The following is a 13,962-nucleotide window of genomic DNA, read 5'->3' on the forward strand; positions in this document are numbered from 1 at the left end:
AGGGCAGAAAGCTATAGCAAACGTTGCCAGGTTCCCACTGGTAATGGGTGAGGACCTAGGATGGGCTGACTGGCTGTATCCAGATTATGGGGCAATCTGCAGTGAGCTGGATGTACATGTTGAACCCCAGGGGTGGGGCTACATCAGGGCAGGGGCTAGTCCTTGGGGTTCTCTTCGGGTAGCAGGGCTAGCAGGAGGCTGTGGGACCCTGAGCTCTCCTGCCATCTGCCATGGGTGCTGCCTAAGTCCAAAGGCCTGACAGGTTCACAATCTGTAGGTCAAGTCCCTGTCTAACTCAGATATGCAGAGCCAGCAGGTACCTTTAAGAACAAGGGGTGGGAGTTGCCAGGGACAAGGAAGTACAGATAAAAGATAAGCAAAGCTGTCTTCTGAAAGTAGGCAGGGAATAGACACAAACAAAAAACCCATATCGAGCACCAACGTGCACAGTGTTTGCGTTGTGTATGCAATGCCAGCCAGAGGGCCCTGGGAAACAAAGGCCATGTCTGTTTTCCTTTCACAGCCTCTGCTCTACGGTATCAATGACCTTCTCTAGTGAAACCCACACCCAGGCTTATGCCAGGGCTATGCTCAGCTCTCACTCTCCTTTTCACGGCATACCAAGAAATAACTTGCCTCAGGGCACACACAGGGGATGTTTCTGGGGCATTTTGTGCCGATGAGAGCAGTGGAGAATCCAAGGTATCCACCAGTTTCTTAGGTTCAAAGTATTCCTATTGTAAAATGCAAGTCCAGCCTTGTGGAAAGAGCAGGAATTCACCTTAAGGAACAGGAGAGTTTCAGCAAATTTATTACCTACTGTCAAAATTCTAGACCATGCACATTTTTCTGAATGCTCTGAACTAAATTTAACTTTAGTTTGATAAACTTACTCCATTATCTTCAGACTGTTCTATCTTGGTATGCACTGGCCCAAGAATACCCCTTGTTCAAAATCCATTACCAGTGCCAATTATTTTAAAATACATTTCCCAAAAATCAGGCAAAGGGACCTTCACTGGTCCAGAAGGGGTCAGTGTGGGAGGCTCGGTGTGGAATACAAAGTGTTTGGGTCCTCAAGTCAGGCAGACCTGCACTGAGATCAAGACTCTCACACTGGAGTCCAAAGATACTATCTGTAGCTGTGGAACAAGAAATGAAGGGGTACATCCATTGCTTAGAGTTACAAGATGACCAGCTGAAGAACTAAAAATATTGATAAAATCTTACCGGGAAGCAGCTTGGGAGATGAAAGGGAAATGCTGTTAGTGCACTAGAGCCTGTTCTCTCACAGCAGGAGGTCAATTGATAAATCACGAAACGATATTCCTGCACTGTTGGTGGAAATGAAAACTGGTGCGGCCACTATGGAAAGCAGTATGAAGGTTCCTTAAAAAACTAAAAATCGAGGGGCTTCCCTGGTGGCGCAGTGGTTGAGAGTCCGCCTGCCAATGCAGGGGACACGGGTTCGTGCCGCGGAGCGGCTGGGCCCGCGAGCCATGCCCGCTGGGCGTGCGCGTCCAGAGCCTGTGCTCCGCGGCGGTGAGAGGCCCGCGTACCGCAAAAAACAAAAACAAAAACAAAAAAACTAAAACTTGAGTTATCATATGATCCTGGAATCCCACTCCTGGACTTATATCCAGAGAAAACTCTAATTTAAAAAGATACATGCACCCTAGTGTTTACAGCAGCACTATTTACAATAGCCAAGCCATGGAAGCTACATAGATGTCCATTGACAGATGAATGGATAAAGAAGATGTAGTATATATATATGTGTGTGTATATATGTATATATATATGGTGTGTATATATATATATGTATGTATATATATACGTATATATATATGGTGTATATATATAGGAATATTAGCCATAAAAAAGAATGAAATAGTGCCATTTGCAGCAACATGAACGGACCTAGAGACTATCATACTAAATGAAGTAAGTCAAACAGAGAAAGACAAATATCATATAATATCACTTATATGTGGAATCTAACATATGATACAAATGAACTTATTTACAAAACAGAAACAGACTCACAGACATAGAAAACTAACTTATGGTTACCAAAGGGGAAAGGGGGGTGGGATAACTTAGGAGTCTGTGATTGGCAGATGCAAGCTACTGTGTATAAAATAGACAAACAATAAGATCCTACCATATAGCACAGGGTACTGTATTCAATATCTTATAATAAACTGCAATGGAAAAGAATTTTTAAAAAGAAATAATGATATTTTTTCAACACATGTTTATGACGTGCCAAGCACTGTTCTAGGTATCCAGGATACAAACATAAAATACTAAACTAAAAAAAGCCACTGTACTCATTATTCTACTAATAAGCCTATTGGTTAAAGGTGGAGACATTAAGATGACTACCAGAAGAAACAGTGAAAGTCTGAAAAGAGTTCCTTTGGGGAGTGGATTTAGGATATGTATATACACACCTTTCTTAGATATAAAAAATTTTAAATTATCAACAAAATATTCTACTACCTACTAGCTATATATCCTTGAATAGATTAAATCCCCTGGGCCTCTGTTCTTTTGTCTGGAAATTGGGAATAATGACTATTTATTACAGGAGTACCTGGCATAAAGTAGGCATGAAAATGTCAGTCCCTCCACTCTGTCTCCCATGTAATATTTTGTAGCTCAAGGTCTTCAGGCGGAGAAGTGACATCCGTTCCTGGGTTTGACTGGCCTGAGCAAGTCACATGACTTTTCTTTGCCTGCTTCTGTCCATCTGACACAAAGCTGCTCATCTCAAATTTCTCTGAGTGCTACAAGAACGGGATGTACACTGGTGAAAACTGAGCATTGTGAAAGAACACTGACCCAGTATTAACATGGTTTCCATTTGGATGATACTGTGCAGTTATTCGTGTCCTGTTTACTGCTCACTTATGGATAGCTAAGGTAAATCCCCTATCCTGACCAGTATTATTGCCTCAGAACTTTCACAATTGGCTACTTTAATCCCTGAAGCACTGAGGGCCTCATGATGCAAGGGAGAGAACAATTGTGAATGAGAGAGAGAGAGAGAGATCACTGTGTGAGATCACGATGTAATTAGTAGAAAAACACCAAAGATGTCAGCACGACAGAGCAAGGACGACTGCTGACATCCAAGCTGGCCGTAAAGGGGAAAGTGTGCATATATGATCCTCTGTGTGTCTACACATATACAAATACGCAGGGGGATGTGCCTGCAGGTTCTGTGATGTGTCAGTGGGTGGGGTGGGGCAGGAGGAGGAGAGTAGGTTAGGGGTGGGGTGCAAGCAGCAATGTGCTGGTAAAGGTCTAACAGCCCATCCTGGAGAGGAGAGCCCTGATTTGTAACGGTTGCCAATTTCAATGGTGTAAATGCTCCCAATGAGGCCAATTTCAATGTACCAAGTTGAAGTCACTGAATGCAGAGTTGAGAAGAAAAGCGCAGAGGCAGCTCTTACTAGTCGGTACTGGCAGTTCCACCACGTTGCTGGCTGCAGTTTCCAGCACCATATTCTCTTTCAAAAACAGAAGCAACTCCTTACACTCATCTGCTTCTACATTTGTGGATATTGCTTTAACTGGTATTCCAAAATCCAATCCATAAATCCCAAACAGAATTGTTCATTCAACCCTGGTTGATTATTTAATCCTTTGTAAACTTCATGGCTTATCCCAGCTCACAGGAATTCTGGAACCAGAGTTCTGTTTGGTTGGTTTTTTCCTCCGAAATCTACACAATGGTTGGCAAGACCATTTGTTTATTCAGAAAGCAGCCAACAGGATGCTACAGGCTTGTTAGTTCACCTGAAGATTTGGCAAACTTCTACTGGCCAAGGAAAGCTCTGAGCAGGCAAGAAGGAGCCCCCTCACTTCTGGTGCCCTCACAGTTACAATTCTTTGGAAATTAAGTTGCTGTCTGGTTCTTTGGCACATGTATGAATCTCTTCCTCATCCCACAGAAAACTCTGGTTAGTCTCCAGGGACTTTGAAACTCTCCCCCACCTCCTTCCTCCCTGACATCCTGTATCCTGGAGCCAGACAGGCTAGATCCAAGCCCTGTGGGGCCTAATGTTTATATACTCAGGGGTCTTCTTTAAGGAAAAGAATTACAAATATAATTACAAATATAAAGCTACTGAGGTCAGGGCCTTTAGAATGAGCCTGTGCAAATGAGGGTCTCCAGCTGAAGCATCATTGGCTTCCAGTAAATATGCCCCTGGAGCCAGACTACACTCAGAAGGAAATTGGATGTTTGCCTGGTGTTGGTGAGTGGTGGAATGTCCTGTATTTTTTTTCCTTTCGGTTGAGGAGGAAGCTCCAGACCCCTGCTTCTGTTTAAAAACTCTGCCTGCGAGCCTGACACTGGAAGACATTATCCGATTTCTTCTTAGAAAGCCATTTTATTCTGCATCATTCCTGCTGTATCACATGGATACTTCCCCACTGCCAGTTATGCCTGTAACAGGCAGAGATCTGCCCCATTGGTCCAAGGACATATCTTCTCTAACCCCTAGCAAAGTCTAACTTCAGAATCACTGTGGATAAAAAGGGACCTCTAGTGGTCAATCTCAAAGGTCACATCACTGCGACCTTCTACCTATCCTCTGAAAGGTGTTCTGACCTGTCAACTCTGGGTTGCCAGTCTAAGAAGTGGAGGAAGTAAAATATAGGATAGTTAAGAGGAATTTTGCATTTTGATATAGGTAGGGTGTGGAGGGTAAGATGGCTTCCACTGCATGGCATGTAGAAGATGTAGTGGATGGTTTTCTGTATACTTGCACTCAAAATCTATTCATCTCCTAGCATGATTGGACCCAGTGCTGTGCCAGGGAATGAAGGGATATAGGGGAAGCAGAAATGTGATTTCAGCCCAAAGTAGTAGATGTCTGCATTTTGAAAGCTGAACGTAGTACTGTGAAAGAGTATGTTTTATTTTTTTATTTTTTAAAAATTTTTTGGCTTCGTTGGGTCTTTGTTGCTGCGCATGGGCTTCCTCTAGTTGCGCCAAGCGGGGGCTGCTCTTCGTTGCACTGCAAGGGCTTCTCATTGCGGTGGCTTCTCTTGCTGCGGAGCACAGGCTCTAGGTGCGTAGACTTCAGAAGTTGCAGCACGCAGGCTCAGCAGTTGTGGCTCGCGGGCTTATTTGCTCCGCGGCATGTGGGCTTCCCCGACCAGGGATCAAACCCATATCCCCTGAAATGGCAGGTGGATTCTTAAACACTGCGCCAGCAGGGAAGTCCCTGAAATAGTATATTTTAATATTTTATTAAAATCTTGACTCTTGAGAAGCTAATTGAAAAAGCAGAGATGACCTCCCCAGAGAAATATCCACACGCACTCGCACACACGTTTTTGCCTGAAATTCAGGGATTTTACTGACACTCTAAAATTCATCCCTAGTGGTTCAAGAAGCCAAGTTAAGAAACTCTGAAGTAAGGCATTTGGAAAAGGATACAGTGTGGCAGCGAGGAATCCTGAATGGATTCTAACCCTGTGTCACTTTAGGAACAAGTCGCTTTACCCCTCTGAACTTCACTTCCTCACCTATTAAAAAACAGGAAGATTAGACAGAAGTAGAGTTGCCACATAAAAGACAGAACACCTAGTTAAATCTGAATTTCACATAAATAAAGGGTTTTTTTAGTATAAGTATATTCCAAATATTGGCTTTGTCATAAATTAACAGATAGTAGGTGCACAGGACATAGTTATACTAAAAAATTATTTGTTACTTATCTGAAATTCACATTTAATGGGTGTCGTATTTTTAATCTGGCAACCCTAGATAGGTGGCCTTTCAGGTCTTGATTTAAGGTCTAGGATTTTTGGGGATGAAGGAATCCTAATGGAGGATGGGAAGTTAGAGGATCATTAATTACTGTTTACAAGCTGGAAATTCTGAAGTTCCATGACCAATTTTAAGCAGTTTAGTTGAAACTGTGTCGGATTCTAGATGGAAAGGCACCACACTGGGTCCCTGCATTGCTCAAAGAACCACTCTGTCATTGCAAGGCTGTGACTACCAGATTTCTAAGTTTTCTTTTACATTAAAACCCTCAGTTGTATTTCCAGTGACTGGCCAGATGACCCTGATGGCCTGTGACCCTCCACCCATTTGCTGAGCTGCTGCCTCTGTCACATCAAGCTTGGTGACAGCAGATGTGAAGGCTGCAGCTCAAAGGCCTTTGGGGATGGCACGTGTCAGCAGTCAGCTGTGCTGCCCATCGGGTCTTTCCTCCTCGTTGTCTGTTTCCCTCTCTGTTCTTCATTCCCACACAGCGGAAGTACTGTGAGGTCTGTGCACCAGCAGAGTCATTTTCCCACGGGGCAGCCCTGTGAACACATTCTCTTCCAGGGCAGAGCACCCAATTTACCTCCGAGTAGGCATCCTCCCCATCTTTCCCCCCCTCCCTCCCTTCCTTTTTTCCTTTCTTCCTTCCCTCCTTCCTTCCTTTCACTACTGTTTCCTGCGTACCCACCATGCACTAGGCACTGTGCTAGGCACTTACCCTGAGCTGAGGGGCTTCTACCTTCATCACCCGCATCAATACTTAGTCCCATAGTCCACGGTTCGCAAAATGAGACCCCTGAACAACCATGTCAGTCACCTGGGAGTTTGTTAAAGGTGAGATTCCTGATGAAGGAAAGGTGCCCAGAGACTCCACAGGTGCTTCTTGGGCTCACTTAAATCAGATGGCCATGGCTGCCAGTTCTTGGACCCCTTCCTCTGCCCAGAAGTACATGGGCCTGATGTGGAGCAGACTGTTTCTACTCTCAGGAATTTCCACATTTGAGGCTGCCTGTCTTCTGTCCCTCTGGGCCTGAGCCACTTGTGGAGGACGTGGAGTATTGGACTCTGTTAATACTCCAACCAGCGAAACTACTTAGGCTTAATGGTTAACTACTGGGCTTAACTACTTATGGCAAAATGGTTTCCTCTCTCGTCGGTCCTAGGAAAGAGGAATGTTCCAGGGACAACTTATATGTTCTTGGACAAAGCACGTCACTTCTTTGACTCTCTAGAAGGGGCGCCATGATAACGTTTTTTAATCTGAAAATGCACTCTAACTGGCTCCTAATCATTGTTAACCCTCTAGAAATGTAAGACGCTTGAAGACCAGGAGCTTTGTTTTGCTCATCTTTGTATCTCCCAGGGTACCAACCTAATGTTGTGGAGTTAAGGGAGCACCATTCGTTTTATAGACATTATCCATTGTATAGTTATTAAAACAGTTCTCCACAGATGGCAGGAGAGTGACTTGAAAAGCCAAGTCTTACTAATTCATGACAAAGCTACCATCTTGGTTTGGATGGGACTGGCAACCCCATTGCTTAGAGTGTTCAGCACATAGCAGACACTCAATAAATACTAAATACTTTTCCTCAACATTTTATTTATGAAAATGTCAAACATACAGAAGAGTTGAAAGAATAGTACAATGAATATCTATAGACCACTACCTAACTCTAGATTCAGTAAATGTTAACATTTTGCTGTATTTGCTTTGTGAGTGTGTTTATTTATTTTTGCTGAATCATTTGAAAGTTAGTTGCAATCACTGTGACACATAAGTATTTCAGTAGGCATCTCTTAAGAATGAGGACATTCTCCTATATAACAATAATACCATTATTACACGTAAGAGTAATTAACCGTTATTTCCTAACCACCTAGTACCCACTTGTAAAAGTTGATGTTGGTGCCCTACTCACATTCCCTTGGCCTGCCTAGAGGTCACCCGCAAACAATTCCCGTATAGCCAATGACTTCCTGAGGGTCTGCCTGGACATTCACAGCCAGACCAAGAGAGTGCACTCTGCCTTCACAGGGTGGGCTGGAAGTGCTGGGGAGTCAACACCCCAAAAGTGCCCCTTAACCAATGATGGAGGAAAGTTGGTAGATAGATACTCAAGCTTCCTTCCCCTGCATGAGTTGATTCTGAGGTGTGTTCCACAGAGCTTGTCAAAGGGTCCACAGCAACAGTCGCCCATAGTAACCTGTTCATTAACACATCCTTTATTAGTTTTCCTTCCTTCCCTATCTCACTACCTTACTGTGCTTCCTGAGATCACCTTTAAATAAACTACTTGCATGCAAAGTTTTATCTTCAGGTCTGTTTTGGAGGGACCCAGAACCAAGATATCAATCCTCTGCTAAGTTCATTTTAAAATGAGAACAAGGGCTTCCCTGGTGGCACAGTGGTTAAGAATCCACCTGCCAATGCAGGGGACACGGGTTCAAATCCTGGTCTGGGAAGATAACACATGCCTGGTCTGGGAAGATACCACATGCTGTGGAGCAACTAAGCCCGTGAGCCACAACTACTGAGCCCGTGTGCCACAACTGCTGAAGTCCGTGCGCCTAGAGCCCATGCTGTGCAACCAGAGAAGCCACCGCAATGAGAATCCCGCACACCGCAACGAAGAGTAGCCCCCGCTCGCTGCAACTAGAGAAAGCCCGCGCGCAGCAACGAAGACCCAACACAGCCAAAAATAAATAAATAAAATTAATAAATAAATGTAAAAATCTTTAAAATGATAGCAAAACACAGTGCCCTTAGATCCATACAGAAGCAAACTCAAAATCTGCTTAGATGGAGCTTGCAACCCAGTCAACAGGCAATGCTCTTAGTTATGATTCTTACTGGAAGAATGCTATAGTGAGGCTGTGTTTATTTATTATGCCCTGCCCAGCCTATATTAATAATAATAATAGCTAATGCTTAATAAGAGCTTACTGTGTGGCTGCTTCACATGCTTTATTTCATTTAATCCTCAAGTGACCTTGTAGGGAGGGCACTATTATTATTCCCATTGTATTGATGAAGAACCTGAGGACCCTAGGTGTAAAAAGGTTTATGAACTCATACAGCTAGCAAGCAGCAGATCTCTGGTGCTCTTAACCAATGTATTAAAATGTACAGATGACCATAAATATTTTTTTATTCTATTCTTGTATGAATGGGAACAACAGTACTTGCCAGATAAAATTCATGTTGCAACAACACCATAAACATGTATTTTTTAAAATTTCTTTTATCGAAGTGTAGTTGACTTACAATGTTGTGTTAATTTCTGCTGTACAGCAAAGTGATTCAGTTATACATATATATACATTCTTTTTCATATTCTTTTCCATTACGGTTTATCACAGAATATTGTACATAGCTCCCTGTGCTATACAGTAGGACCGTGTTGTTTACCCATTCTATATATAATAACATCTACTAACCCCAAACTCCCAGTCCATCTCTCTGCCTCTCTCCTCCCACTTGGCAACCACAGTCTCTTCTCTATGTCTGTGAGTTTGTTTCTGTTTCGTAGATAAGTTCATTTGTGTCATATTTTAGATTCCATGTATAAGTGATATCATAAACATATGTATTTTAAACCAATTAAAAATGTTATCTTCATTATTTAACATAGTTTTGGAAGTCCTAGCCACGGCAATCAGAGAAGAAAAAGAAATAAAAGGAATACAAATTGGAAAAGAAGAAGTAAAACTGTCACTGTTTGCAGATGACATGATACTATACATAGAGAATCCTAAAGACGCCACCAGAAAACTACTAGAGCTAGTCGATGAATTTGGTAAAGTAGCAGGATATAAAATTAATGCACAGAAATCTCTGGCATTCCTATACACTAATGATGAAAAATCTCAAAAAGAAATTAAGGAAACACTCCCATTTACCATTGTAACAAAAAGAATAAAATACCTAGGATTAACCTACCTAGGGAGACAAAAGACGTGTATGCAGAAAACTATAATACACTGATGAAAGAAATGAAAGATGATACCAACAGATGGAGAGATATACCATGTTCTTGGATTGGAATAATCAATCAATATTGTGAAAATGACTCTACTACCCAAAGCAATCTACAGATTCAATGCAATCCCTATCAAATTACCAATGACATTTTTTACAGAACTAGAACAAAAAATCTTAAAATTTGTATGAAGACATAAAAGACCCCAAATAGGGGCTTCTCTGGTGGTGCAGTGGTTGAGAGTCTGCCTGCTGATGTAGGGGACACGGGTTCGTGCCCCGGTCCAGGAGGATCCCACATGCCGTGGAGTGGCTGGGCCCGTGAGCCATGGCCGCTGAGCCTGCGTGTCCAGAGCCTGTGCTCCGCAACGGGAGAGGCCACAGCGGTGAGAGGCCCACGTACCGCAAAAAAAAAAAAAAAAAAAAAAGACCCCAAATAGCCAAAGCAGTCTTGAGGGAAAAAAACGGAGCTGGAGGAATCAGACTCCTTGACTTCAGATTATACTACAAAGCTACAGTAATCAAGACAATATGGTACTGACACAAAAACAGAAACATAGATCAATGGAACAAGATAGAAACAAGCCCAGAGGTAAACCCGCGCACCTATGGTCAACTAATCTATGACAAAGGAGGCAAGGATATACAATGGAGAAAAGACAGTCTCTTCAATAAGTGGTGCTGGGAAAACTGGACAGCTACATGTAAAAGAATGAAATTAGGACACTCCCTAACACCATAAACTCAAAGTGGATTAGAGACCTAAATGCAAGACCGGACACTATAAAACTCTTAGAGGAAAACATAGCAAGAACACTCTCTGACATAAATCACAGCAAGATCTTTTCTGATCCACCTCCTAGAGTAATGGAAATAAAAACAAAAATAAACAAATGGGACCTAATGAAACTTAAAAGCTTTTGCACAGCAAAGGAAACCATAAACAAGATGAAAATACAACCCTCAGAATGGGAGAAAATATTTGCAAACGAATCAACCGACAAAGGATTAATCTCCAAAATATATAAACAGCTCATGCAGCTCAATATTAAAAAAACAAACAACCCAATCCAAAAATGGGCAGAAGACCTAAATACACATTTCTCTAAAGACGACATACAGATGGCCAAGAAGCACGTGAAAAGCTGCTCAACATCACTAATTATTAGAGAAATGCAAATCAAAACTACAATGAGGGGCTTCCCTGGTGGTTCAGTGGTTGAGGGTCTGCCTGCCGATGCAGGGGACACGGGTTCATGCCCCGGTCTGGGAGGATCCCACATGCCGCGGAGCGGCTGGGTCCATGAGCCATGGCCGCTGAGCCTGCGCGTCCGGAGCCTGTGCTCTGCAATGGGAGAGGCTGCGACAGTGAGAGGCCTGCGTACCGCAAAAAAATAAAAAAATAAAAAAACTACAATGAGGTATCGCCTCACACCAGTTAGAACGGGCATCATCAGAAAATCTACAAACAACAAATGCTGGAGAGGGTGTGGAGAAAAAGGAACCCTCTTGAACTGTTGGTGGGAATGTAAACTGATACAGCCATTATGGAGAACAGTATGGAGGTTCCTTAAAAAACTAAAAATAGAATTACCATATGACCCAGCAATCCCACTACTGGGCATATACTCAGAGAAAACCACAATTCAAAAAGACACATGCACCCCAATATTCATTACAGCACTACTTACAATAGCCAGGTCATGGAAGCAACCTAAATGCCCATCGACAGATGAATGGGTAAAGAAGATGTTGTACATATATACAATGGAATATTACTCAGCCATAAAAAGGAGCGAAATTGGGTCATTTGTTGAGACGTGGATGGATCTAGAAACTGTCATACAGAGTGAAGTAAGTCTGAAAGAGAAAAACAAATATTGTATATTAACACATATATGTAGAACCTAGAAAAATGGTACAGATGAACCGGTTTGCAGGGCAGAAATTGAGACACAGATGTAGAGAACAAACATATGGACACCAAGGGGGGAAAGCCGTGGGAGGGTGGGGATGGTGGTGTGCTGAATTGGGAGAGTAGGATTGGCATGTATACACTGATGTGTATAAAATTGATGACTAATAAGAACCTGCTGTATAATAAATAAATAAATAAATAAATAAAAATGTTATCTTCAAATTACTAATTCTTGAAAGTGTAAAGCAAGGATTCTCAGTCAGTTGAGAGCCTCAAAGGGATAAAACTTTCCCCTGCCATGCCTGTCTTAGCACAGCTTATATACTACACTTGGGTTGCCAGTGGTAAGTAATATTTTTCCAGCATTATTTAAGTTGTGTGGAATCTTCCAGTGTTTCAGCTGCTATGAAAATCAGACTCCCCTCAGACTTGCCCTATCACAATTCTCAGGCTGTCAGATTATCAAGCACAGCCTTCTAACTTGAGCATGACAACTCTCAGTGAGGTTTGCTACAATTTTTGCACAAGGTCAGGCTTTCTTGGAACAATTACATCCTTATTAGTAATACCTGGCCCCACCCAGTAACTTAAGTACACAGAAAAACTTGGATCTTAAGAAGATGCCTTTCCCAATTACTCTCTTCTCTAAGAATCCACAAAGAGAAACAGACTTTGAACCCAATGTACCTTATTTACTTGACCCTACTGTCATAAAGTGTTCAAATTCAAGTATTATAAAGATGGTAACAGGAAAAGGATTCAGGGTTCCCAGACGGAGGAACGATTGGCCAAGGAAGTCAGCTTTCAGAGCTCAGTGGGTAAGCGGTAAGACTTTGTCTTGTATAGAAAGTAAAGGGTCATGAAAATTAAAAACAAATCAAGTGAGAGAAATTCATTTTGAAAAGTTGTTGTCTTAATGGGGTGGAAGAGAAAGGGAGACAGCAATCATCCTCCTTAATAGGGTAGGGTGAGGTCTGCTAAGAAGCTCACACTCTCACCGTTTACTCAGCATCTACAGTGGATAGTGCTTGAGAAAACTCTATTAATGACCAAATTCTGAAATCATCACTGTTAACAGTGCAGTATTGGAAATCTTACTGACAAAATTTTTAAATTATAAAAGAATCAATATTATTTCTAATAGCATCTTACTGAAAGATTGATGAAGACATGCCAGCCAGAACGAGTGAGCCTGGCAGGAATGAAACTTGCTCCTGGCAGGACAGGCCTGGCATGGGGAGGAGCAGAGCCAGCCCCCAAAAGTCATAGGTATGTTCCAGCTCTTGAAGTTTTATATTTGTGTTAAGAGGACAAAACTCCAAGTTGCTGAGGTCTTTGGAGTGGACAGGGACAGGAAGGGATTAACAGCAGTTTCTTTAAGGGAGATAATGTTTACCTAGGCAGCAGCATGGTGAAGAACATTGCTTTAGGAGTCCTGGGTTAGAATCGTCACCCTGACATTTACAGATCATGTAATTTGACATTTGGTCAAATTATATAATCTCTCAAAACCTTTAGAAATGACCTCAAGAAGCTTGTTAGGGGCTTAACTGGGATTGAAATAATGTATGTAAAGTGTTTAGCACACTGCCTGTTGCTTAGAAAACATTCCATATGTGTTTCTATTGTATTTATAGTGATACTCCTAAAAGGAAGTAAGAAGTACATGTTTCTCCCAGATGGAAGCAGGGAATATCTTTGGGAGAGAGATGGCAGCAGGAAAAGCGCAGAAGAAGGGAGAAAAGAGGCCTTTGTTATTTATTCTTTTTAGCCTATACTGGGTCAAGGGGGAAGAGTGTTATGAGGGGTGGAGGGAAGGGGGAAAGCAGAGATTAATGTGGTTTAAAGCTTGAGGCTGGGACTTCACTGGTGGTCCAGTGGTAAAGAATCTGCCTTACAATGCAGGGAACGCGGGTTCAGTCCTTGGTCAGGGGACTAAAATCCCACATGCCATGGGGCAACTAAGCTTGCACGCCACAACTAGAGAGAAGCCCACGCACCACAACAAAGATCCCGTGTGCTGCAACTAAGACCCGACACAGCCAAAAATAAATTAAATAAATAAATAATAAATAAATCTTTAAAAAAAGACTAGAGGCCATGTTCGAATTGAGTCTTTTCTAAGGTACAAACCATTTGAATCTATGTGATTTGGAACAGTTTCAAAAACCCTCTATTAGCAGAGAGCAACTTTATGAAAAATGACCCAAGGGAGGCTTTCAAGACAAGAATTACTTTGTTCAGCAGAGGCTATCTGAGCAGAAAGGA

The 13,962-nt window shown here is 42.3% G+C and overlaps 1 long non-coding RNA gene across 1 annotated transcript in view; it reads right to left on the reverse strand.

Annotated features, from left to right (window-relative positions):
• Positions 1 to 4,913: 4,913 nt before the first annotated feature.
• The window catches only part of LOC137212695 (uncharacterized), a 38,309-nt gene continuing 29,260 nt past the window's right edge, over positions 4,914 to 13,962 (reverse strand). The window contains exon 4 of the long non-coding RNA XR_010937587.1: positions 4,914 to 5,243. This is a non-coding gene — a long non-coding RNA (uncharacterized lncRNA). The remainder of the gene's footprint in view (positions 5,244 to 13,962) is intronic.

This window comes from Pseudorca crassidens, chromosome 19 (genome assembly GCF_039906515.1).
Source record: "Pseudorca crassidens isolate mPseCra1 chromosome 19, mPseCra1.hap1, whole genome shotgun sequence".
NCBI classification, from domain to species: Eukaryota; Metazoa; Chordata; class Mammalia; order Artiodactyla; family Delphinidae; genus Pseudorca; species Pseudorca crassidens.